The sequence below is a fragment of the Lutra lutra genome, chromosome 18 (assembly GCF_902655055.1).
Source record: "Lutra lutra chromosome 18, mLutLut1.2, whole genome shotgun sequence".
Classification (NCBI taxonomy): domain Eukaryota; kingdom Metazoa; phylum Chordata; class Mammalia; order Carnivora; family Mustelidae; genus Lutra; species Lutra lutra.
Genome location: NC_062295.1, coordinates 21,375,762 through 21,398,025, shown reverse-complemented (window position 1 = coordinate 21,398,025; position 22,264 = coordinate 21,375,762). Strand labels below are relative to the sequence as shown.

Genomic DNA, 22,264 nt, shown 5'->3' with positions numbered 1-22,264 from the left:
AGTAGTTGAAAAAATGAAAAGAAGAAGAAGATTTCATGACCTGTGAAAAGTGTCTGAAATTTAAATTGCAGTGCTCATAAATTCCGGACACGTGCACTGGTTTTCATGTGGTCCATGGTTGCTTCCGTCCTACAGCAGCAGAGGTCAGAAGCCGTGACAGGGACTCTAAGGGCCACCAAACCTAAAGTACGTACTATCCTGGTCCTTTCTAGAAAATGCGTGCCACCCGTTGCAGTATGGCCTAGAGAGTGTTGGAGGGCTGATCCCTTGCAGAGCAAAAATAAGGAATGAAGGAACCCTGTGTATAGAAAGTCCTCCGTACAGTGTTTGGAATATAGCAACTTCATTAAACCATTACTACCCTGCACCGTGTGTCAGACACTAGGCGAGATTTGGGGGCTCCAGAGATGAATAAGGCCTAGTTATGACTTCCCGGAGCTCTAGCTTGGCAGCGATGACAGTTAAGAAAGAGAGACAAAGCCTTATGACAAGTGCATTTTTAATGTGCTAGTCTTGGCTGTTGCTGTGGGAGGCTGCAGGAGGGGGGCCACAGAAGAAAAGGCGACAGGCACTCCCTATCCTGGAACTGAGGTGTCCTCCCACTCTTCCTTCCAAAGTACTGCTGGCGTAATTATTTGCCTGGGATTCTGCCTTTCCCCCGAGTTGGGGAGGGCCTTGCCTCATCTCTAGGTTCTAGACTAATGCGGAGATGATAGTAGGCACGGACACGTGTTTGTTGGATGACTGAATGGACAAAACATGATTAAGCAATGGGACATTCAGAAGATACGTCTCATCTAGTCCAATCTCTTCAAATGGAAAAATTATTTCGAAGAGCTTAACTTACTGTCTGGATGGTTGGATTAGAAAACACCCCGCCCTTCTCAGGGCGGAGATAACCTCGTGCCAAGGCACGTGGCTTGGTGCACAGAGCTCAGGCCACAATTTCAGCCCCTGCTTGCTTCCCTTCCACTAGGAGCCTTATGCAGTCCACAACCTGTGCAACCTTATAGGGTGGCCCCAACCTACCTGCCTCTCTGCACCCATGAGCTTCTATCTTCAACTTCTCTGCCTTTTCCAAAACATCCTCTGGGGTATAGCTGGATGGAGGAGATGATGTATTTACAGCGTGGTGTTTGAAAAAGATGCATTGGTGAAAGAGATTCTAAATCTTTCTGCAATTGGGCCACACTAATCACTTCCTATTCCTGGGGCTGGCGGCTGGCATTGCTCTAAGTAGCCGGCTGTCGCGGCCTTGCATACATATTCCTGTTGTCAGCATTAATAAGGTACAATTGCCTGGGGCCTTGTTACCCACCAATTAAACTTTGGATTTTATTGTGCAACCTCAAGGATGCTTTATGGTATCAGAAGCGTTTGGCAGTTAAATACGGCTAATATTCATCGCTCCCACATGGGCGCTTCACATCCTGCTCCATTCACAGTGTGATTAAGGAATTAATTGATTTGGATGAGATTGGCACACGCTCTTGACAATAACTGACGACTTCTTTATTAAGCCGTGGATACGGTGGGCTTGCCGCAGCACTCAGGGCTCACCATCGGGCATTTGGAAACGGGCCCAGAGGACAGTGACACTTTACTTTGGCCAGAGAAATCTGCAGGTTCTCAAAGAGGCATCAGAGCACACCACTCTTGCCTTCCAGTATGCTCCCTCCTTCCCTCCCTCCCTCTGTCCTCTCCCTTCCTTCCCTCCTCCTTTCTAGTTGATTTCCTCCCCCTTTCCAGCTCTCTTCCTAACATGCTTCTTCTCTCCCTCCTCTCTACACTTCCAACCATCCTTTTTACCTCCCTTGTCTTTTATCCCTGAAATTTTCTTAAAACATTTATTTGCATTTCCTGCCCTAACTTGCCAGCAATCCCTTACATCACACTGGTCCACTCTGCGTTCCTGGTTGGAAGCATTTGGGTTCACAGCATAGAGCCTGTGATGGGGTCAGGAACTCATGGATACAGGCCTTTGGGTAGGATAGAAATTGTAGATTCCAGGGGCCTGCAGTTTGTGGCAAAATTATTGGATACCACTTACCTATTGCAAGTTTCGTGGTGCTAGGTGCTGTGCTAAGGGTTCTGTGTCCTTTTTACATCACGGGATCCAGTGGGGGAACAGAGGTTCGAAGAGGTGGCATGCCTTGCCCCAGTGGACTCAAGGAGGTGACAGAGTGGCAATTCTAACTCAGGCAGGCTTTCTTTTTCTTTTCTTTTCTTTTTTTTTTTAAGATTTTATTTATTTTATTTGAGAGAGAACACGCGTGTGCACACACGAGCAGGGGGAGGGGCAGAGGGAGAGAGAGCCAGAATCCCAAGCAGACTCCGCGCCGAATACAGAGCCCAACACGGGACTCCATCCCGTGACCCTGAGATCATGACTTGAGCTGAAATCAAGAGTCAGACGCTCAACTGACTGAGCCACCCAGGCACCCCAAAAGGCAGACTTTCTTAAATCCCACCTGGTGTTCATCAGCCCGTGTTCTGTCTGCCGTGTGGACGTTCATGTAACTCGTGCGTGCTCAGCCCCCACGTGCAGCTCTGTGGCGCTGTGATTAGTCTCTTGGTGAGCCCATGCCCTTGAAATGTGAACTTCTTCTGTGCTTCTCAATAGTTTCTCCCCTTAGGTGGGACAGGATGGGTGGAGGGGACTGCGGTCAGCTCCTTCCTTTCTCCAGGTGGGTTAGAGTCAGACTGGGCACCAGCAGCAGAGCGCCTCTTGAAGGCAGGCCTTGTTAGGAAGAGCAGAATGTTGTGGTGACGTCAGAAGGCTTTCTTTTCCCCTCCCCCTACCGGAAGTACGAGGGGACTTTTACCCCCGCATCTTCACTGCGAGAACTAGTTTGGGCTCCCAGAGGTAAAACTCCCTCCTGCCCTGATGACGGGGCCCCCCAGTCTTCGTCTGCCGCTGGTCCCCGCTGGTCCCCGCTGAGCCCCCAGCAGATTCACTGAGTTTGCTACCTGTGGTTTCTCCTGGGTGAGCCCTGATTCCCAGTATCTGTCTGTCTCTCCAGTTTTAGGGGTGGCTGCTCGACTTCTTGTGACTTTCTCTGCAGGATTTAGATCCCACAGAAGAGGTGTGGGTTTTTCAGTTCACTCATCTTTTCACTTGTGGTTGGGATTGAGGGACAATCTCTTAAGCTCCTCAGGTACCCAACCAGAAACTGAAGTCCATATTGCTTTTAAAAAAAGAAAAAAAAATAGCATTAGTGGCCAGTATTTACAAATTAAATGATTCCACTTTAAAGAGAAAGTCCTCCAGATTTCTGGCTTCTCCGGCACACACAAACAACATGGACCTTCATTTCTGCATAGGCTCACTTGCCTCGCAGGTGCTTATCTTGGTGGAACTTTAGTTCTGCGGTTCTCTGGGATGTAGTCTCAGCACGCTTCATCCCGTTACTTTTCTTACTGTAGCCTTAGAGTCACTGGAGTCTGTGATCGTGACTTTGGATTTGAGTGTTCTCCCAGCCCTCCCACCCCACCGACCCCACCTGGGTGTATTGTTCTGTATTTGGCGTCAGATGGACTCCTGGCTCCAGACTGTGTTCTGACGGATGTAGCACACCGTCTCTCTAGCCCATACCTGGTCTCTTTGGTCTCACTTGCTAAGCTAAAAACATCAGACCGTGCTTCTCCAGCTCATCTCGCCCTGGTGTCTGGGCATATCAGAAGGTTCTCACATCAGGGCATCTCTATGCTTCTGGCCCTTTACCTATTCCTGTCTCTCTCCTGCAGTGGTGGCTGGAGTGTACCAATGACATGTCGAGCGTCCCTGTGACTGCTGTGACCTGTGGGCTTCCTACCCCTGTGAACCTCTAACCTGCACAGCTCCAACCACTTAGCCCCCAGCAGCAGCCTCTGCCCCTCGGTGACTCAGAGCTTGAAGCAGGCCACACTCAGAGAATTATTAGGAGCTCTTGGCAAAAAGCTCTGGGCCCCGGAGGGATAATCTCAACAGGACAGCATCATAGCACAGAGACTGCCTGTCACTCTGGAGTCAGTGCCTTCCCTTGCATGTACTTTTTGGGAGCAATCGGAGCACCTCGCTGAAAGCTGATAAAAACAAAAGCAAATGAAAACAAGGAATGATAAATTGAGTGAGTGGGTCATTTTCTCCAGATGGAGGAGAGGAACGTGAGACCCCCAGTGCACTCAGACAGAAAGGGATCGAAGGGGCTGGGCAGCCCCTCCCCTCCTTTCCCATCACATAAGACAGAAACGATAGCTGCTGGCCAGATGATGGTGGCTAAACAGGGCAGTCTTGTGAGAGGGCTGAGGAGGTGTTTAATCATTGCTGGCTAGCGCCAGGTTTTGAGTAAGGACAGTCACTGATCACCACTTCTTCCACTCCATGTCATTCCTTTCTCAGGAATCTTCCTGCATGAGTAGCAACCCGACCCAGCTCTAGTGCAAACTGAGAAGAAAAAGGTAAGGGCCTATGTTACCAGAGTTCAGGTAGTCCCAGCTTCAGGTATGGCTTGATTCAGGTGCTCACATGAGAGTCACAAGATCTTTCCTCCTTGCTGTTTCTGGGGTGGATCCATTTTCAGAGTCCATCTTGGCATGATGACAACATGGCTTAATCCTCACACCCTTCCCCGTTCGGGTCCAGCGTGAAAAAGCGAGTCTGCAATACTAGGCTCATGCGTGGCGTGTTGATCACAGAATGGCAATATTTCAAAATAACAGCGGGGCTGTTTGTACTTCATCTTTTACTGCATTTTTATGAGGAGCAATATATTTTCTGACTTTCCTCCCTGATGCTCTAACAGAGAGAGAGAGAGAGAGAGAGAGAATCTCCTCCTGTCACCTCACCCAGATTCCACTTTGATTAGCCGGGCCCTGGGCATGGGCCAGCCTCTGAACTGCTGCTGTAGTTGGGGGGTCTGGTTGGGCTAAATGATCAGCCCCGGAGTTGGGTGTGAGTCCCACCCGGAGGGGAGGGTGGGGGGGAGGGGAGAATATACCCTTGTGGTTTTCCACTCTCCCCACCTCTGCCCCGCAAAAACCTCTTTCCCTCCTTAAGGGCGTCATTGGTTTGTCTTGGTTGGTCGGGTGGCTGTAGCAGAATACCATAGACAGGGGAGCTTCTAAACAGTGGAAAACTTACTTCTCACAGTTCTGGAAGTGAGGAAGCCCAAGATCCACGTGCCATCAAGTTTGGTGTCTGGTGAGGACCTTCTTCCTGATTCATACGTGGCTCTTTTTCTCCCTCTGTCTTCACAGAGCACAAGGGGCAAGGGAGCCTTCTGGAGTCTCTCTCCTGAGGGCACTAATCTCATTCGCGAGGGCGCCACCTTTCTGACCTCATCGCCTCCCAAACGCCTCACCTCCTGGCACCCATTACTTTGGGGGACACGCAAACTTTCCATCTACGTCAGCGGCCTCTTGCTTGTGAAAATCAGTGGGGGATTGTCATGCGCTGTTGTAAGGAAGTCGCTTGCAGCCCTGGACCCCGATTCTATTTTGATATCCTCTCCACGTTCCAAGATATTTGTCTCTTTCTTTCACTCGCCCCCCCCCCCAACCCATTACAGATCTATAGCTGTTGCCCCAGGTTTAAGTCCCAGCTCTGGTAGCAGGGAGACGCTCCGCCGTGAGTGGCCGTGATCTACATCACAAGGATGCTCATCGTTGCCCCGGAGCACTCTCGGGAGGCCTGAGAGTTGCCCGGTGATGTCATTAAAAGCCCAGGCTCTTTGTACATTTTTCCCTCAACATCTGTAGCTCATCAGCTCACAGGTTGCTGTAGCAATGGGTGTCCTCGTGCGCTTAAGGCAGGGACAGTGGTAAGTAACAACACCAGCATCTCTTTCCGTGTATTTGCCATTTTACCAGGAGAGCGGAAACCTCTCGAGAGCCCTCCTGGGGAATGTTTCCTTTCATCCCATGAGCCGGAACTGGGTCACGTGACTACCCTGAGCTGCAAGGGAGGTGGGGACCGGCCAGCAGGGCTGTGATGTCTGCCGCCCCCCGCCACTCACCCTGCACAACCTTCCCCACCCCGCAAAGCTTCGCTTGCTCCCAGAGTTCACCTCAGACCTTCCCTTTGAGACATAGAGTGATGGGGCCAATGGAGGCCAGAACTTTCTATTCAGATGTGTCTTGGTTGCTATACACATCTGTGTGCTCCAAATGGAGCCCAGCATCCCCCCCCACGTGGGCTCTCCACCTCCGAGGAGGATACACGTGGGCCACTGGCACAAACTAGGACCTAGATTCGAGCTCCGAGTCCTCCTTCCTCAGCCTGCCCTTGCTGGGAGGGATGGAATCGTCTTCGCAATTGTTCCCATGCTCCCGGTGTTAAACTGTCTATCTGTACTCTTTGCTCTTTTTCCTACAGATTTGGGGCTCCCTTGGCTTTCTGAGTCAAGGCAGAGCACCTCCCTCCACCCCGTGAGTCTGGGGCTGAGCCCAGAGGGGGATGGGAGCATCAGAGTGCCTGTTCTGGGCCAAGGTTGTCAGGGGTTCTGGGGATCTGCCACAAGAAGGGTGGATCCCTTCAATTGGGGCTCCAAACACACACACATGGGGCTGCCTGAGCCAGCCTAGAGGTTGGAGTCGGTGTAGACAGTCTGAGCCCGCCCCTCTCTCCCCCGCCCCCGGGTCAGCTGGGCTGCCGTCATCCTGCTGACCCCTGAGCATGCGGGTGAGCTCATTTTGCCATAAGCCATTGAGTGTCAGGCGGTTTGTTATAGGGCACAGGACCAGTAGTAGTTCACTACCACACATCTGACAATCCAACCCTCAAAACATCTCTTATATTCATGCTCCGTCTGCTTCCCCTCTCCCACCGGTCCGTGCTGTCTAACCACGGAGATCTAACCACGATACCATCTCACCCAGCCTGTCGGGATGATCTCCCCGTCCATCAGGAGAGACGGACACACTAGGAGCGGCTACTCGGTCAGTGTGCACGTGTTTCAGAAAGGAATCCCATCGGGTGCCGTGTGGCTTGGGCACGCAGCAGGAGGCGTGCACTAGCTTTTGGGTGGGAGTTCCCGAGGGCCTTTCTGGGAGAGCGGCATTGAAGCAGAGGTACGGAAGATAGATAGGTTCGGCCTGATGAGGCCGGGAGGCAGGAGTGCGTCAGGAATAAGGAGGAGTTGGCGTGAGGATTCTGAGGATAGCGTGAGACATGAGAATGTGAGGGCGACAGGAAGGTTCTAGGCACAGTGATATGAGGGGGACTGGGTCATAAAATGCAGAGTGGGTCCTTCCTTGGGGATCCTCTGTGGTTTTAGCTCTGTAATCACACTTACCTCTCTGCATCACTGCTATGCCTGGAAACGTGGGCCTTGTTTCTAGATTGTGAGAAACTCCAAGAGACGGATGGGGGTGACCAGTTAACTCTGCAACCCCCGGGCTCAGGCACCTTGGAAGGAAGGAACAGAAGCAAAGAATTAACATTCCACAGGCACAATCTTTGCTCCAGGCCCTGGCTTGGCCATGGTATCTGGCAAGAGGGCAGAACTTTGGAGAGGATCGTTGGCAGGGGAGTGGGGATGGGGGGTGGATGAGGACAGAAGAGGGCCCATCACTTACTTTTCTCTGTACCCCAAGGACGGGATCCAGCCTGCAAACCAATGCATACAGATTAGATCTGGGCAAGACCTACTCATGGAGAATGAGGGATGTCACAGGCTTCACTGCGTTTTCAGAAATTCCCTGGAAGGGCATTTCTTCCTCTGGCACCCTAAGGAACACGCTCAATTCTCTTGGGAACAGAGATGGTTAAGTGTAATTGTGCCTGGAGGCAGGGTCACGTGAAGGGGGCGTGTCCTGTAGAGATCTCTCCTGTCCCTTTGTAGGTATCTTCAGATCCCCTGGAAATAATCTGTCTACAAGTGCCCAGTCATTGGTTTGGAGATCTTGCCAAGTCCAAGGTAAATGAGGAACATCAGGAACCCCCTGAAGCCCAGCTAAACTGGGGAGAACTGCCTCACCTCATTTGCAAAATGGAGCTTAGGCGCCATGACTTTGTAAGGTTGCTTGAGGAAACCAGATGCCACGTGCTTCGTGTTCTATAATGGATGGAGGTCTTTTCTGTGTGGTAATGACCTCTCTTGTGGATAAGGGGCAGATCCTCAGCCTTGATCTTTTGATGGTCTTCCCCTCAGATTTCTGCTTTTAGAGGAGGGAAAGAAGAAAAGGGAGATATCAAGTGTGCTATGAGATAATTTTAATTTTCCCCCTTTCCAGAGAGGGAGAGAGAGAACAGAATGTCTGTTTCCACCTCTACGCCGCTGCACTGTGATACAGACTTGCAGAGATATTCATGTTGTGATTTATTCAATTCTTTTTCTCCATTGATTTTAATTAAGTTCCCGAGCTGTCTCCAAGCCCGGGGAGCGGGAACAAAACATGAAACACTGAGAGCCAAATGCCTTTCTTCTGCAATTGAGTTTTCCCAAGTCCTTAAAGTGCTTCACAGGAGAGAGCGAAAGTGGAATCCAGGGGCTGAGCCGTTTCCTCTGCTCCATCAGTCCCCAAATAATAAACATAAAAATTAAAATCCGGTTAAGAAAAATCACAGAAGTCATTGCAGCTTGGCGGCCAATGGGGGCTTTGATCAGATCTTTTTATGCAATTTCACAGTTTCGGGGGGAATTCGCTGAGCCGGCGTGAAGGATGTCAGCACAGGGAGGAAGGTTTCTACCCAGCAGGCACAGCGCGGGGAGCACAGGACCTGCCCCTCCCAAACCAATTTCATCTCTGATCTAAGTTCAATGTCATGCTTTTTAAGAGAAATACCATAGTGGTGTCTGGTCCGGTCACTTGGGCTCCCCTTGGGCCAGTCCGCACCAGACCCCCCAGCAGGCTCCTCAGGGATCTGTAAGGCCAGTGAGGTCCCAGAACTAGTCTCCTGGAACCCTAGGGCCTGAGGCGGGTCACTCAGCAGTATCTAACAGCCTGGCGGCCAACCACGAGGCCACATTGCCCCTTGTAGAATTAGGAAGGTTGAAAACACAGATGCTCATGGGACCAGCCTGTGACCTAATAAGAGAAATAACCCCGATGCGGACTTTAGCAAAATGGCGACCCCAGCCTGGTTTGAAAGTGGACAGTCCTGGACACCCGTTATCATGTGGGAATTATGGCCTTGTTGATGTCATGTGTTCTGAATCTTCTAGAAGCCAGAAGCTAGGATACCTTTAGTCTTAACAAAAACAAGAACCCCAAATCCTATATTTAAATCTTGGTTACCAACTGGAGGAATTGAAAGCACTCTGCAGGTCAGACAGAATACATCTGCGGGCTGGGTTTTAGCACTGGACACCAGTTGGCGACACTGGACATGTTGGTGAAGAGGGAACGTTTTGGATTAATCCAGGCATGGCCACCTACCAGCTTTGTGGGCTTGGCTTGTGTTGGATTTCTGAGTGGCCCATTATAAAGATGGTGTGGATGGCGTGGGCCGCACACAGTGTGGAGTCGGGTGCACAGTTCGTTGGCCTCACCATCAGCATCGTCGTGATATTCTGATTTTGTAATAAGAAATAGATATTTGGGCTTTGTCCTGTTCCCGGTGCGTGGCTCTTATAAAACTCTTGGAATTTTCCTCTGATGAGAGAAAGGCTTTGTTATGTTAACGAAGTGGCTTTTGGAAAGCACCCAGGGATGGGGGCGGGTTGGAGATTTTAGTCCCACTCCCTCATGTTTGAGGAGGGTGGAGAGGAGCTAGAGGTAGACTTAATCCCTGACGCCCAATGAGCCGATCGAACACACCTCTGTGATAAAGCCCCATAGAACCTCCAAAGGATGGTTCCGAGCTTCTGGGCAGGTAAACACAGGAGGTTCTAAGGGCCCACGAAGTGAGGGCATGGGAGCCTCTGAGCCCCTTCCCGCATCCATTGGCCTGTGCACTGCTACCCTCCGGGTGTTACCGCCCTGTAGACGCTTATAATACCCTGGGAATAGAGTAAGAACGTTTCTCCGAGTTCTGTGAGCACTTCAGCAAATACACTAAACCCAAGGAGGGGGTGGTTGGAACTTCCCATCTGTGGCTGGTCAGGCACAGGTGACAAGGGGGACTTGCCGCTGACATCTGAAGGGGTTGCAGTCTTGGGGGTCGGGGTCCTTCACCTGTGGAATCGGACGTTCTCTGCAGAATTGACTTGCATTACAGGCCGCCCCGCCGGGGAGGGAGCATGCCCGAGTGGAGAGAGCCCCGCACCGGAACTGGGCACAGGGCCTTAATCATCACCTCACCTGGTTTTTCTACTCTTCCCAGCAGGCTCAGCGGGTCCTGTGGGGTATCTTCCCGGACCTTCCTTCAAGAGGGAGATGAAGCTGCCACACGCACCGCTCTTACTTTAACCAAGAAATTGCTCATCAGATCCTCTGTAAGAGAACTGGCAGGTGCACTGGCCATGAGCTGCCCTGGACTCCCTGTGGCTGTGCACAGCCTGGGGGCCTGGGTGGTGGTGGGTCGTCAGACAACACCTGATGCCATCTTGACGCAGTTTAATGATAGCGACTCAGCGGCATGACACGCTTCAGCACCACGTGGCACCCTGATGGCATGGGGAGGACCCACAGAGTGGAGGCTGCTGCACGGCCGAGGGTGGGGTCGGTGGACGCTGAGCAGAGGTCTGACTGTCCGTCCAGCTACTGGGCTGGAGGGCAGCCCGGGGGGTGCGTCCCTGGTGGTTTTGCTCCAAGTCCAGATGCCAGGAGTCTTGACTGAAGCTGTTGAGTGACCCTGCTTTCCCTGGCCTCTGGACCTGGAGGGCAGAGGGACCGGGTGCTGGCAGGACTGGGCTTGCCTAGAACCTAGGCAGAACGGAACAGCATGAAGAATGGCCCCCCAGACCACCTCCTGGGCTGTTTGCTTTTTTGAGTCATCATTGCCATGCACAAAGGGAAGTCCGTGAGACTCACAGTCATGGAAGTGAGGATGAGCCGACCGTTTGGAGGCCCTTGAGCTCAGCCCTCATCTCTGCCCTGTGTTCTCTTACTTTTCCAGGACGCTCCAAGATGGAGGCACATCTCTGATGCACCCTGCCTGTTCTGGTTCTTTCTAGGTCAAGGCAACCGTGGCACACCACGGTCTGCTCCCATCAGCCTTGGTTTTTCTCCCCTTCTTCCCAGGAACAAGACCCCCCCCCTCCCCGCCTACGGACTCAATTTCCCAGCCTCCCTTGCAGCGAGGTGTGGTCCCGCGGTGTGGTGGTCCCAGTGGAGTGTGAATGGGGGCTATGAGGGCAACTTCCTCTTCATCTGCTTCCTGAAACTGCTGGTCTTGAGGTTCTTCTCTTCCCTCTTCCCCCAGGGGTGGAAGGTGGAGATGGATGACAGGTCTCACCACAAGGTGAGGAGATGCTGGGACCACAGACGGAAAGAAGCCAGACCCTTGCAGGAATTTATGGAGTTAATTTTCCTACCAACCGGGATTGTTCGCCTTGGGATGACCATGTGGATGCAGAATTTCTGTCTTCTTTGGGACCTCTTTGATAAAACAGGTTAGTCTGGTCCTCTGACCAGCAGCAGCCTCTGCATCACCTGGGAATGCGTTAGAAATACAAGTTCAATGGGAGAATGGATAAAAAAGATGTACATATCCCCAGTGGAATATTATTCAGCTTTCAAAAGCAGCAAAGGGTATCATTTGTGACAACATGGCCGGACTTTGAGGTCATTATGCTAAATGAAGTCAGCCAGCCAGACAAAGACAACGACTGTCTGATCTCACTCAAAGTAGAATCTAAACAAGCCGGAGTTCTAGAAACAGAGAGAAGACTGATAGTTGCCAGAGGCTCTGGGGTGGAGGACCGGGAGGAGGTGGTCAAAGGGTACGCACTTCCAGTGATGAGTCAGGTATAGCATCTAGAGGATGCAGCATGGGGACTGTAGTTGGGAACACTGTATTCTAGAAAGTTACCAAGGGACTAGATCTTAAATGTTCTCACCACGCACACGAAATAGCTGTGTGAGGTCATAGATGAGGTAAACTACCCTCACCGTGTTTATCACGTCAGCAGCGTAAATGAACCTCAAACCGTCATGTCACACATCTTGAAGTCACACAGTGTTCTGTGTCAAATATATTTCAGTAAAGCTGGGGAAACAGCAACACGTTAAGAAAAAAAATGCAGTTTCTACTGGTAGTCTGGGGGTGGGGTCCAGCAATCTGTTTCTGGTTCAAAATAGTACTTCTAAATCCACATCCTGTTGTAAGAAATAATGCAGAGAAATCCTTTGTAAGCTTTCCCACCCCCGTCCTGACCCCGGTAACATTTGGCCAACTGCAGAATAAAATCGGAGCAAGAAGATTGACATTGATACAACCTGCTGATCTTCCTCAGAGTTCTCCAGCCGTGCGTGTAGGTCGTATGGATGTGGTTCAGTACAATTTTATCACGTGTGTAGGTTTGTGAATCTATCACGCAAGTCAAGACCCTGATCAGCTCCTATGCCAAAGGATTCTTGTGGTTACCTTTTAAGGACCACACCCCCCTCCTACCCTGAAGCACCCCCCACCCCCCGGCCGCCATCTTTACGGAGATGTAATTGACATATAACACCGTGTGGGTTAAGACATACCGTGTGTTGATTTGATACACCCATACATTGCCAACACACATCTATCCCATCACACGATTACCGTTTCTTTTTCGTGCTGAGAACATTACCAGCACTCCATTTTTAACAAGTTCTCCTCTTGATTCCTGTATGCTAGAATCTGAAAGACAGGGCTGCCTTGTCCTATAAAAAATTCTCGTTACCAGGTGTTTGCCCCAGCCATCGGCCAGGTACGGAGCCGTCGCATTCGTGTGTGTCATCGGTTCTGGTCTTTAGAGTTCTGTAGGGGGGAAGGTGCCCATTATGACTCTCCTCTGTTACGGGAAGTCAGTCCCCGTATGGACAGGGGATGTCATGGCAAACAAGGAGGACATAATCATTGCACAATTCATAATAGACAGTCACCATTCGAATTCAGGTCTGTCTGACTGCAGGAACCAGGCTCTTTCTTACTAATCTACATGGAATTTCCGGTCCCAGCACAGAAACATCCTGAGTCTACCTAGGAGCCACCGCCTCAGGTGGGTAGTTTGCATACCGGAGGCCTGCCTGGAGTCGGCTATCTCAGGGTCTCTGCCCTTGGGGGATGCCTTCCTTTGAGAAACTTTCACAGTTTCTTCACTATTCCTGATCAGATTCAAATCCACGAAGCTGTTCCATTGTGGTGCTCCTGTAAATGGCCGGGCACAGAGAAAGACCCGAACAAAGACCTGGGTCATAGTCTTTTCGGGCTCGAATGCCCTAAAGCATTTTAGAAATTCTTCCGACTGAGCAGCAACTTTTGTAAGTGGAAAGTGGCAGGCCCAGGGAGGGAGGTCCTTGGGATGCAGGACTCCCGGGGATCTGGTTTTCGGTGAGATGACCAGGCCCTGGGAGCCCCGTGGTCAGTGCTGGCCTCTGGGACCTCCAGGTAGTGTTTTGGCTTCATTCGAAGCTGCAACCAAGGGCTGGAATTGAATCATGGCGATACTCATGGACATGGTCAAGGCAAACCATGGGAAGCTTAACCCTTTAAGAGGACCTCCATGTTTAATTCACATGTCTGTCAGCTTTCTATTTTATCCTATTGGGAAGAGGCTGAGGACCTTTCAGGAGGACAGGAAAGGTAAGTTCTGTCATAGGATGGAAGGGACTTGACATATGGGGCTCCTTTCACTGACTGAGAACCTTCCATGTACCAGCCTTTGAGTTAAACAGTAGTTGTACATTGTCTCAGTTCTTCTCAAACCGTCCATGTACTAGGCATAGAGTTAAGCAATCATTACACATGTCTCAGTTCTTTTCTCCGACCATTACAACAGCTGTCCAAGGCAGAATGCTTAGCATCTCCAGTTCACATTTTGGGATATGAAGGTGGGGTGGGCAAAGTGCTTGAGCCAAATTCCCCGTTCGTGGGTTGGGCTCCATGTCCTGCCCCCTGTGCCACGCTACCCTAAGGAACCAGGGTTTACTTCGGAAGGCAAGCCATTGACTTTCCAGGCTGCCTAAGAGGGGATCGTTTCCTGCAAATCAATACTATTTGCATATTTGACAGATACTTGGAAATCACTGAGAAGAGAGTCATCTGCTGTCCCACCCCATCCTGCCCCTTCTCCAAACAGATGTCCTTTTCCAATATCTTAGGATGCTGTGACACCTCCTCTGCTCCCATTCAGCAGATAAGTTAATGGGGCCCAGAGAGGGCAGGTGATAGGCCCCCGCTCACACAGCCGGGGGCCGTTGCATCCTGGCCCTGCAGCTGGGTTGGCAAGACTCAAGCCCAGAGCCTTCCTGCTACCACACGGTGCCTCTCCTTGTTAGAAACACAATGCAATTAAGTGCTCTGGGCTTGCTGGCCTTGGTATATACTTGGTACCACAATCTACCCAAGACACCGTCCATTATGAACCAATGACAGGGAAACCGCCCTCGCAGCAGGTGTGGGATCCTATTGGTCGGACGCCATCAGCACCACGACATACACTGTATCTTGACCATCTCCCCCGTAAGACGTATTGACAGCAACACTAAAGGGGAGACAAAGGGCTATATTCTCTTCCAAATGTAACACGTCTATTGTACACCCATGCCTGTCAGAGCCTAGATGATGCCCGACAGGGCCAGTGCGGTGAGAGGAGAGGCGTCTGTGGGTTTCCAAGGGGCTGCTTACAAACCTGCTCGTCCGTACGGTGCTCCACAGTTTATAAAGCATTTTATCATTCATTTGCTTGTCTGAGCCTCGTAACACCCCCGTGATGGGAGAGAGATTGCGACCACCGCCACCACCCGCGTTTCACAGTTGGGAAGACAGGAATGAGCAATTGGGACGAGCGGAAGCTGCACTTGACCCCAGATCTTCTGACTTCCTATCCCCTGACATCTTTATACTACCGATGTCTCTTGCTACACCTTCATTCATCACTCACTCCTTCATGGATCCATTTTACATGTCCTAATGAGCACCTGTCTCGGGCCAGTGCTGTGCTGGGTGCTGGGAAGAAATCGCACTGGAGACCACCTATGCCCACTGCTCTCTCAGAGAGAAGAGCCGGGGGCTCCCCTGCTACCTTGTCTCCCTGGGAACACTGGGCAAAGTCTGAAGACATTTTTTGGTTGTCACAATTAAGAGGATACAACTTGCTATCTAGGGAACAGGGGCCGGGGACACGGCCCAGCAATCTATAATGCACGGGACAACCCCACAACAAAGCTATCCATCCCCAAATGTCAATAGTGCAGAAGGTAAGAAACCCTGGCCTAGAGCAATTGAAGAAGACAGAATTAATCAAATTATCCTCCCATTAAGGCTCTGGTTACAGAGAATCAGGGAATGTAAAGCAGCAGCAGCTAATGCTGGCACCCACAGGCCAGGCTCTGCTCCAAGGGCCTTGTACCTCTGTTAACCCCTTTAGTCCATAAAACAGGGCTCGTGGGATTGTTTGTAGAGGGGTACACTGAGGCTTAGAGAGCTTAAGTACCTTGCCTGGAGTCACACAGCCAGAGGAGGAACTGGGATTCAAATCCAGGCTGCTTGACGCCAGCTTCTATGCCTTTGACCTCTATGCTGTGCTGCCTCCTTTGCAAGAGTATGAATTTGCCTGATTCGGGGCTTGAGGGAAGCTTTGTGGTGGAGAGGAGGCATGATGGGAGATTTAGGAAAGTGGGGGATGGAGGGACAGCATTCCAGTCAGAGGGAACAGCATGTGCAAAGGTCATGTGGCAAGAGCAGAGAGCTGAGGTGGAGAAGAAGCTGGAGGGTCCAGCAGGACCATAAACTGGGTTTGCAGGGATGTAGACTCTGAAAGGCCTGCTCTAGCTGCTGTGTGCAGGGAGGACCTGGGTTAGAAGCGGGGAGGGGAGACATGGCGCTGAGAGCCAGCAGGCAGCAGGGGAATGCAGAGAACCAGATGTGAGGACTGTTCAGGAGACAGAATGGTCAGGCCGTGATGACGGATCTGATTGGGTGTTGGGGCACCGTGAGCTTGACCTTCTCATGAAATAATCCAAAGATTTGAACAACCCCGGAGCCTGCTGGAAGGGCTGCTGGCCTCGCACCCCCCCGCCCCCAACTTGAACTTGCAGAGCTCTGTCCCTGCTCGTGGTCCTGGCTGCAGAGCCCAGGAGCCACAGTGACACTGCTCTGCTTGCTGACAGGCCTCTGTTTGCACTCTCCCATGCCTGTAACTCACAGATAATTAAGCTGGCTGTCATGGCACCCTGGCTACTCACAGGATGGGGGTTAGGCACGCTGGTCGATGAGCAGCCCAGAGATCTGTCAGACCCAGGAAAGGGCGCGTCACCTGCCCAGTCGCTGGAGAGTGCCATGAATTTTAGCACAAGCCTGTCTGCTTCTGTCTGCACTGACAGTCTCCATCCCCGGGGAGGCAGATGCTCAAGGTCACACCTGCAGGTCTGGGAGCCCAGGCTGGACAGAAGCGGAGGGACCTGGAGGGGAGTTGGCTCCTGACAGGTGCGGACACAGCCCCTCCTTCTTCCCCTACACCAGCCATGACTGCCGGGGGTCCTGTCGCAGACTGGGTGCTGTGCTCAAAATTCCAAGGGAAGCACGTTTGCACGAGACTGAGCGCTTTCTGCAGCCCCCTGGAAACACTTGTAGCTTTGCAAACACTTCATTCCTTGCCAAGTCTCTCTGCCTTTTCTGGGCAGTCCCTTCTGCTCACTCGCGGTCTCCCCCGTACCCACATGCACTGGCACACAATCCACTAGGTTAAACTCATTGTTTCACACTCCCTCTTCCCAGATGCTGGCGTCTGCCCTCTAGGTTCCAACAGCATCATTGTATAAAGCTCCAGGATGTTCCTTCGTTCAGTCATTCCTTCGCCCCATCAGCACTGGGCTCCCACAAGCACCTCTCCTGCCAGGGAGAAGCTGATCCGCAGACAGACGCCCTTTGTCCTGGAGCACACCGTCTGCGGCATCCAAGCAGGAGGGTGCCGTGCTGATTAATGACGTGTGATCCGCTCTCCTTTCTGTTGTCTGTTTCCCTCTGTGACCAGGGTTGATTCCGCAGGAATCTCTCTGAGGTTAGGGACCGTCTGCTCTATGTGTAGGATTTCTGTGCCCAGCAGAGTATATTTACAGTGAATATTTAATGAAAGAAAGACTGAGTGGCGTCAACAGGAACGGGGGTCACCCACCAGGGTGATTAATACTTCATTTGGAGAGCGGTCTGCCCTCCCAGCCACCCACGGCAAGCTGTGAAGGCACCAATACAGGTGAACTGGAATGAAAATTCAGGTACATGTGTTACAGCCTGGGTCAAGGGCAGGGTCCCTCCTCAGGGGTCTGGTTGCTCCTGGAAAAACCCAGATAGCTGTGTTAGAGCGTTGATTATGTGTCTCATGCTATGCCAAGCCATGAAGGGAGGGGGTCTCCCTCTGAAGGTGGATGCCAGGCTGAGCCCTGGAGTAGGAGTCAGCGAGGGGGTCACAGGGCCCCTCCACCTGATCTGGGAAAGCAAGAAGCATGAGCCTGCCTCCCAGTGTGGTAAAAGGAACCTAGATAGGAAGAGGCAGTGAGAGAGTGAGCTCTCCATCTTGGGAGGTATTCAAAGAGGTTATGGGACATACTTCGGGATGCCGCATCCCCAGTTGGAACAGGCAACCTGAAGAGCTGTTAGGGTGGGATGGGGCTGGAAGCATCAGTGAGCCCGCGCCCCGGGTCCCACAGGGAGGGCGGCCTAGGTTGTAGTTAGGAGCCCTTATCCCAGAAGGAGACAGATCTTTGCTGATGTCCCAGCCTCTGAACAGCTGTGCCATAGCGACAGAGTCCTCGAACTTCCTTGGGGGAAACTTGCATGACAACACCCAGCAAAGTGCCAGGTGCGGTTCACCAAACAGGAGCTACGTGTGCTTCGTGTGAAAGATGGAGGCGAGGGGCACTGGACCCATGCGGGGTGCAAGGGGGAGGGGGACACGTGACGGGACTGGGGCAGGCTGGCCCCCATGGGAAAGTCACACCTGGAGAGGGCTGCCTGGGCATGGAGGCCAGTGGGTAGAGGGCTAAGGTGCCAGGGGGCCCCCCTGCAGGAGGGGGTGAGTAGGGGAGGGCTGGCTGAGCAGGGCTGCTACTGGAGGAATGGCCAAGTTTCTGGCTCCAGCTCTCAACTCACTCTGAATCCCCGGCAGGAGGGATTGCTGCAGGCTGAGGTCTGCCTGCTGGCGTCTTCAGCGCTGGGGTGCTTTGCATGGCCGGGGTCCCAGTTACCAGCAAGAGTGGGTCCCGCCTGCCCATCAGCCTCGCTTCCTCCTTCCCCTCTGGCAGAAGCCTCCTCCTTCATTTGCTCCCTCTTTAAGTCAGTCAGCAAAACTTCCGAGAACCATTCCTTGCTGGCTTCTACTCTAGGGCCAGCATTGCAGAAAGATGCTAGGGGCAGGGACAGAGCATCCTGTCTGGGGGTAGGGGCAGGAATATGGTAGGTGACTGTCATACGGTGTGGCAACTGCTGCCCCCAAGACAACCACAATACCCGAGCTAACACAGCGGGCTTGTGACTCACACGTGACCATACTGGGCACTTGGCAGAACCCCTGAGGGGAGACACTGGATCTCAGAGAGGTTCATTCACATTTCTAAAGTCACACAGCCCCTGTTAGACCTGCCCGACACCAGAGCCCGTGCTCCTGCCTATTAGATTATGCAGCCTCTCAATGGTTCCTCATTCATTCGTTTGACAGTGATTTACTGAACATCTACTATGTGTTAGGCACCATGCTAGAGCCCCATGCTACTACGGACAAGATGGCATCTACAGTCTCGCCCCCTGGGGGAGTTTGCCTTCTGACCAAGGTGACTGGAGCACAGAGGGACCCTTCTTGGGTCATGCCTCAGGGGCGATGGGAGGCTGGGGTGGTGGCCCATAGCTGTGAGGTCTAGCAAGTCGTCCAGGAGCTTGGACTAGCAAGCGCAAAGGTCTAGAAATGTCTTCCTGGAATAATGAGAATTCCTCCTTCCCTCTCTCCCTCCTGCCTTTTCTCCCTCCTCCCTTCATACTTCCCTCCTCCCTTCCTTCCCTCCTTTGCCTTTCTGACGTTGCATTCAGAGTTTGAGGATCTACAGGCAAAAAATGATGCATAGTTCATATCTCCCTCCTTCCCTGCCCCTTCCTCCACGCGGGTGCTTCCCACCCTCTTCCCTCTCCACGGAACCACTCCTTTTGTCTCCTGAGCACCTTTCCAGACCCCCTTCATGCAAATGCAGGCACATGTGAATGTTTTCTGGTCTCCCCCTTTTATTTTGGAGAGAACACACTGCCTGCTATTCCAGAGAAAGGAGAATTTTCCGCGGCTGAAGCAGCGGTTGGGAGACCTGGGCAGTGGGGAATATTGGGTTGAGACTGGGCTGTGCAGGGGCCTCGAATGCCACCCCAAGGACCCTTTAAGTCTGGGCCTGTGCTAGGCCATTTTTCAAATTTTCCTCCAAGTCATGACACTTTCAAGGAAACCACAAACCCAGCCAGAGTCGTCAGGTGCTGTCTGAATCGTCTTATTAAAAACCGAACACCGGCCACAACCCACCCTGCCCCCAACCAAAAATTAAGAACAGTGAAATTTGAGGCAAAGGTAAGCACCGTGAATTTGTATCACACTGGGAGCTAGCTGCCTCTCTTGTTTTCTCCTTAATTTATTTTTTGGAAAACGTTCACTGACTCAGAGAACAGTTCCCTTCCCTCTGTCAGCAACCAGCCCTTGGAACCAAATTGCTGGCTAAAAATAATGTATTTTTATTAAAAATCACTTTAAGTTGGTGCATATTTCTAAGACAGATTCACATATGGATAACCATTCCGTATTGCTTGCTATAGATAAGTGATGAATTATTTTAATCAGAAATGGATTTAACAGCACTGCAAAAAATAAATCTGGGAGATTTTTCACAATCTGGTTGTCTTCTCTGATTCTTCATACTTATATTTAGTATTCAATGAAGACTAATACTGACGGCCGGACATTCCATCAAACTTCCCCCAAGCAGATGCATCCCACCCGTAATCAAGACTGACATCCTCTGCCATCATTCCGGGAGACGCTTCCAGTCCCAAAGTGCAGAATGAGAAAGGAAAATTTGCACAGAGCCTTCCTTCCCGGACCCCACGCGTCGCTGTATTGAGTCCAACAGCATCCGCCCCTGGGGCTGCGATGCCTCCTGTGCCCCAAGCACCCCATCTGGGGAGATGGTATCGAGCAAGTCAGAAAGGGCTCGGTCCTGCCCCAGCTCCCCAGCCCCACTGTGAACTGGTGATGCTGGGAACGGGGAGCCTTGTTTTACTTTCTGTTCTCACCTTCCCTTAGTAAACTTTCACTTCGCTTCCCTCTCTTGTCTGTAAGATTTGTTCTTCGGCTCGGAGACAAGAACCCTGCGACTCCAGGACTGGGGAGAGCGAATCCCCGAGGGACAGTGTATCTGTCAGGTAGGGGTCTGTGACCATAAGCAACAGAAAGAGATCTGGGCTGACTTCAGGCAGAGGTCAAGGCACAGAGGCACGATGTCACCAGACGGCTGACACCATCTATGGTTCCAGGACGCCAGGGGTGAATCTTGGGCTCGCGTTTTTCATCTGGCAAATGATATTGAGCCACGATAGTGTTAAGTTGTCATTCAATTTGTCTTTATGGCTATATTTTGCTGGGGGCAATGCCAGTTTTTCATTCCCAGTAGTGATCTAAAGTGTCATTTAAAATCTCTCTATCTGAGATAATGAATGAGTCAAATTCAAGGAAATAAGAACAGAACAGGAAGGAAAAGGATGGTGAAGGCCATGAACATGGCATTCAGTTGAGTAAATCGATCTTATTCACACTGGTTTGGGGACTCAGAAGGGATTGAAGGGTTCGATGGGGAAACGCGATAGGCATCTATTTTGTTCAAAGTGTTTCAGGTACGTTACATAAATTAATGGAGTTCTAACGTCAGCGTATGGACAAATGAGGTCAGTATGCCCCCTTACACCCTTCCAAGTCACTAATGAAAAGGTTGTCTGGGACAGGACCAAGGGCAGAGCCCTATGACCCTCCACTCTAGACCTCCCAGCTTGACTCCAATCAATTATTATCACCTTTGGCCCCGAGAGTGCAGCATGCTATGGCTTCTCTCCATCCTAGGGGCTCATGAGATGGAAGGGTCTTCTTCCCAGGGGTCTGGGTGTCTCTGGAACCCAGAGGACTCAACAGAAACTCACACACTTTCTTTTCCTACTAAACCAATATCATCAGCTTTTGTTCGTCAAGACATTGCTCTGGGTTGATGGGGCTGACATTACCATCTGGGATTAATACATTTCTCCCCCCCCCTTTCCATTTATTTGGAGAATCTCATTAAGGCAGGTTTCCTTCAGGAAATTGATGCTTTAATATTCTGCGTTGTCAGCTGAGGGCCTGAATTTTATTTCTTGAATAACATTTAATTAAACGTGCAGGCTCTCTTTCCCTGACGCATCAGTGATCACAGCACTGAGCCCACCTCCACTGCTCTTTGGAAAATCAGCAGATAGTGAAGTTGGGGGCCAAAGTCTTGCTGAGCAATAAAGTTTATGGCCTGTGCCTCTGTTGTAATTAATGTCTGGGGTCCTGCTGATGCAGCCCTTGTCAGGTACCTTGACCAAGTCTCGACTGCCTTGTGAGTGCTGGTTCCTGGACTATAACCTGCATTTTGTCCAACAAGTACCCTGGCGGAGACTTTCCTAGACCAGGAGTTGAAAAACCAGGACCTGTGAGCCAAATTCAGCGGCTGCCCCTTTTTTTTGTAAATAAAGCTTTGTTGGAACACAGCCATGCCCATCGTTTTATATGTTAGCCTGTGGCTGTGTTCAGAACGTAACAGCTGTATCCCAGACCCCATGGCAGGCCAGTAAGGAAGGACTGGAGCACCCTCTAGCTGACTGGCCTGAGGCTGAGGGCTTACTCCATGCCCCACATTCTCTATTCTTAATCCTTCTTGAACCTTCTTAGAAGTATAATGGCAAGCCTAGGAATACTGGCCTAATTTACTTTTAAAAACTCACTTTACTTTCCATGCCATAATAATGACATTGGCATTTTGAGGCTCAGACCCTTCCCATCCTTCTTTTTCTTTTTTCTTTTTTTTTCAGTTAAAGAAAGCTCTTTTTGTTTTCTCTCAGAAAAACATCCTCAGAATTGTCAGAAATGTGGGAGCCTTTGTCCCGAGTCAGCCCATCAGCCAGTGGCAAAGCTGGGGTTTGAGTCCAGCCCTGTCTGACCCAAAGGCTGCA

The 22,264-nt window shown here is 51.3% G+C and overlaps 1 long non-coding RNA gene across 1 annotated transcript in view; it reads left to right on the top strand.

Annotated features, from left to right (window-relative positions):
* Nucleotides 1–20,176, top strand: part of LOC125090983 (uncharacterized) — a 207,117-nt gene extending 186,941 nt beyond the window's left edge. The window contains exons 3-4 of the long non-coding RNA XR_007124539.1: nt 11,288–11,477; nt 19,954–20,176. This is a non-coding gene — a long non-coding RNA (uncharacterized LOC125090983). The remainder of the gene's footprint in view (nt 1–11,287; nt 11,478–19,953) is intronic.
* The last annotated feature ends 2,088 nt before the right edge of the window (nt 20,177–22,264 follow it).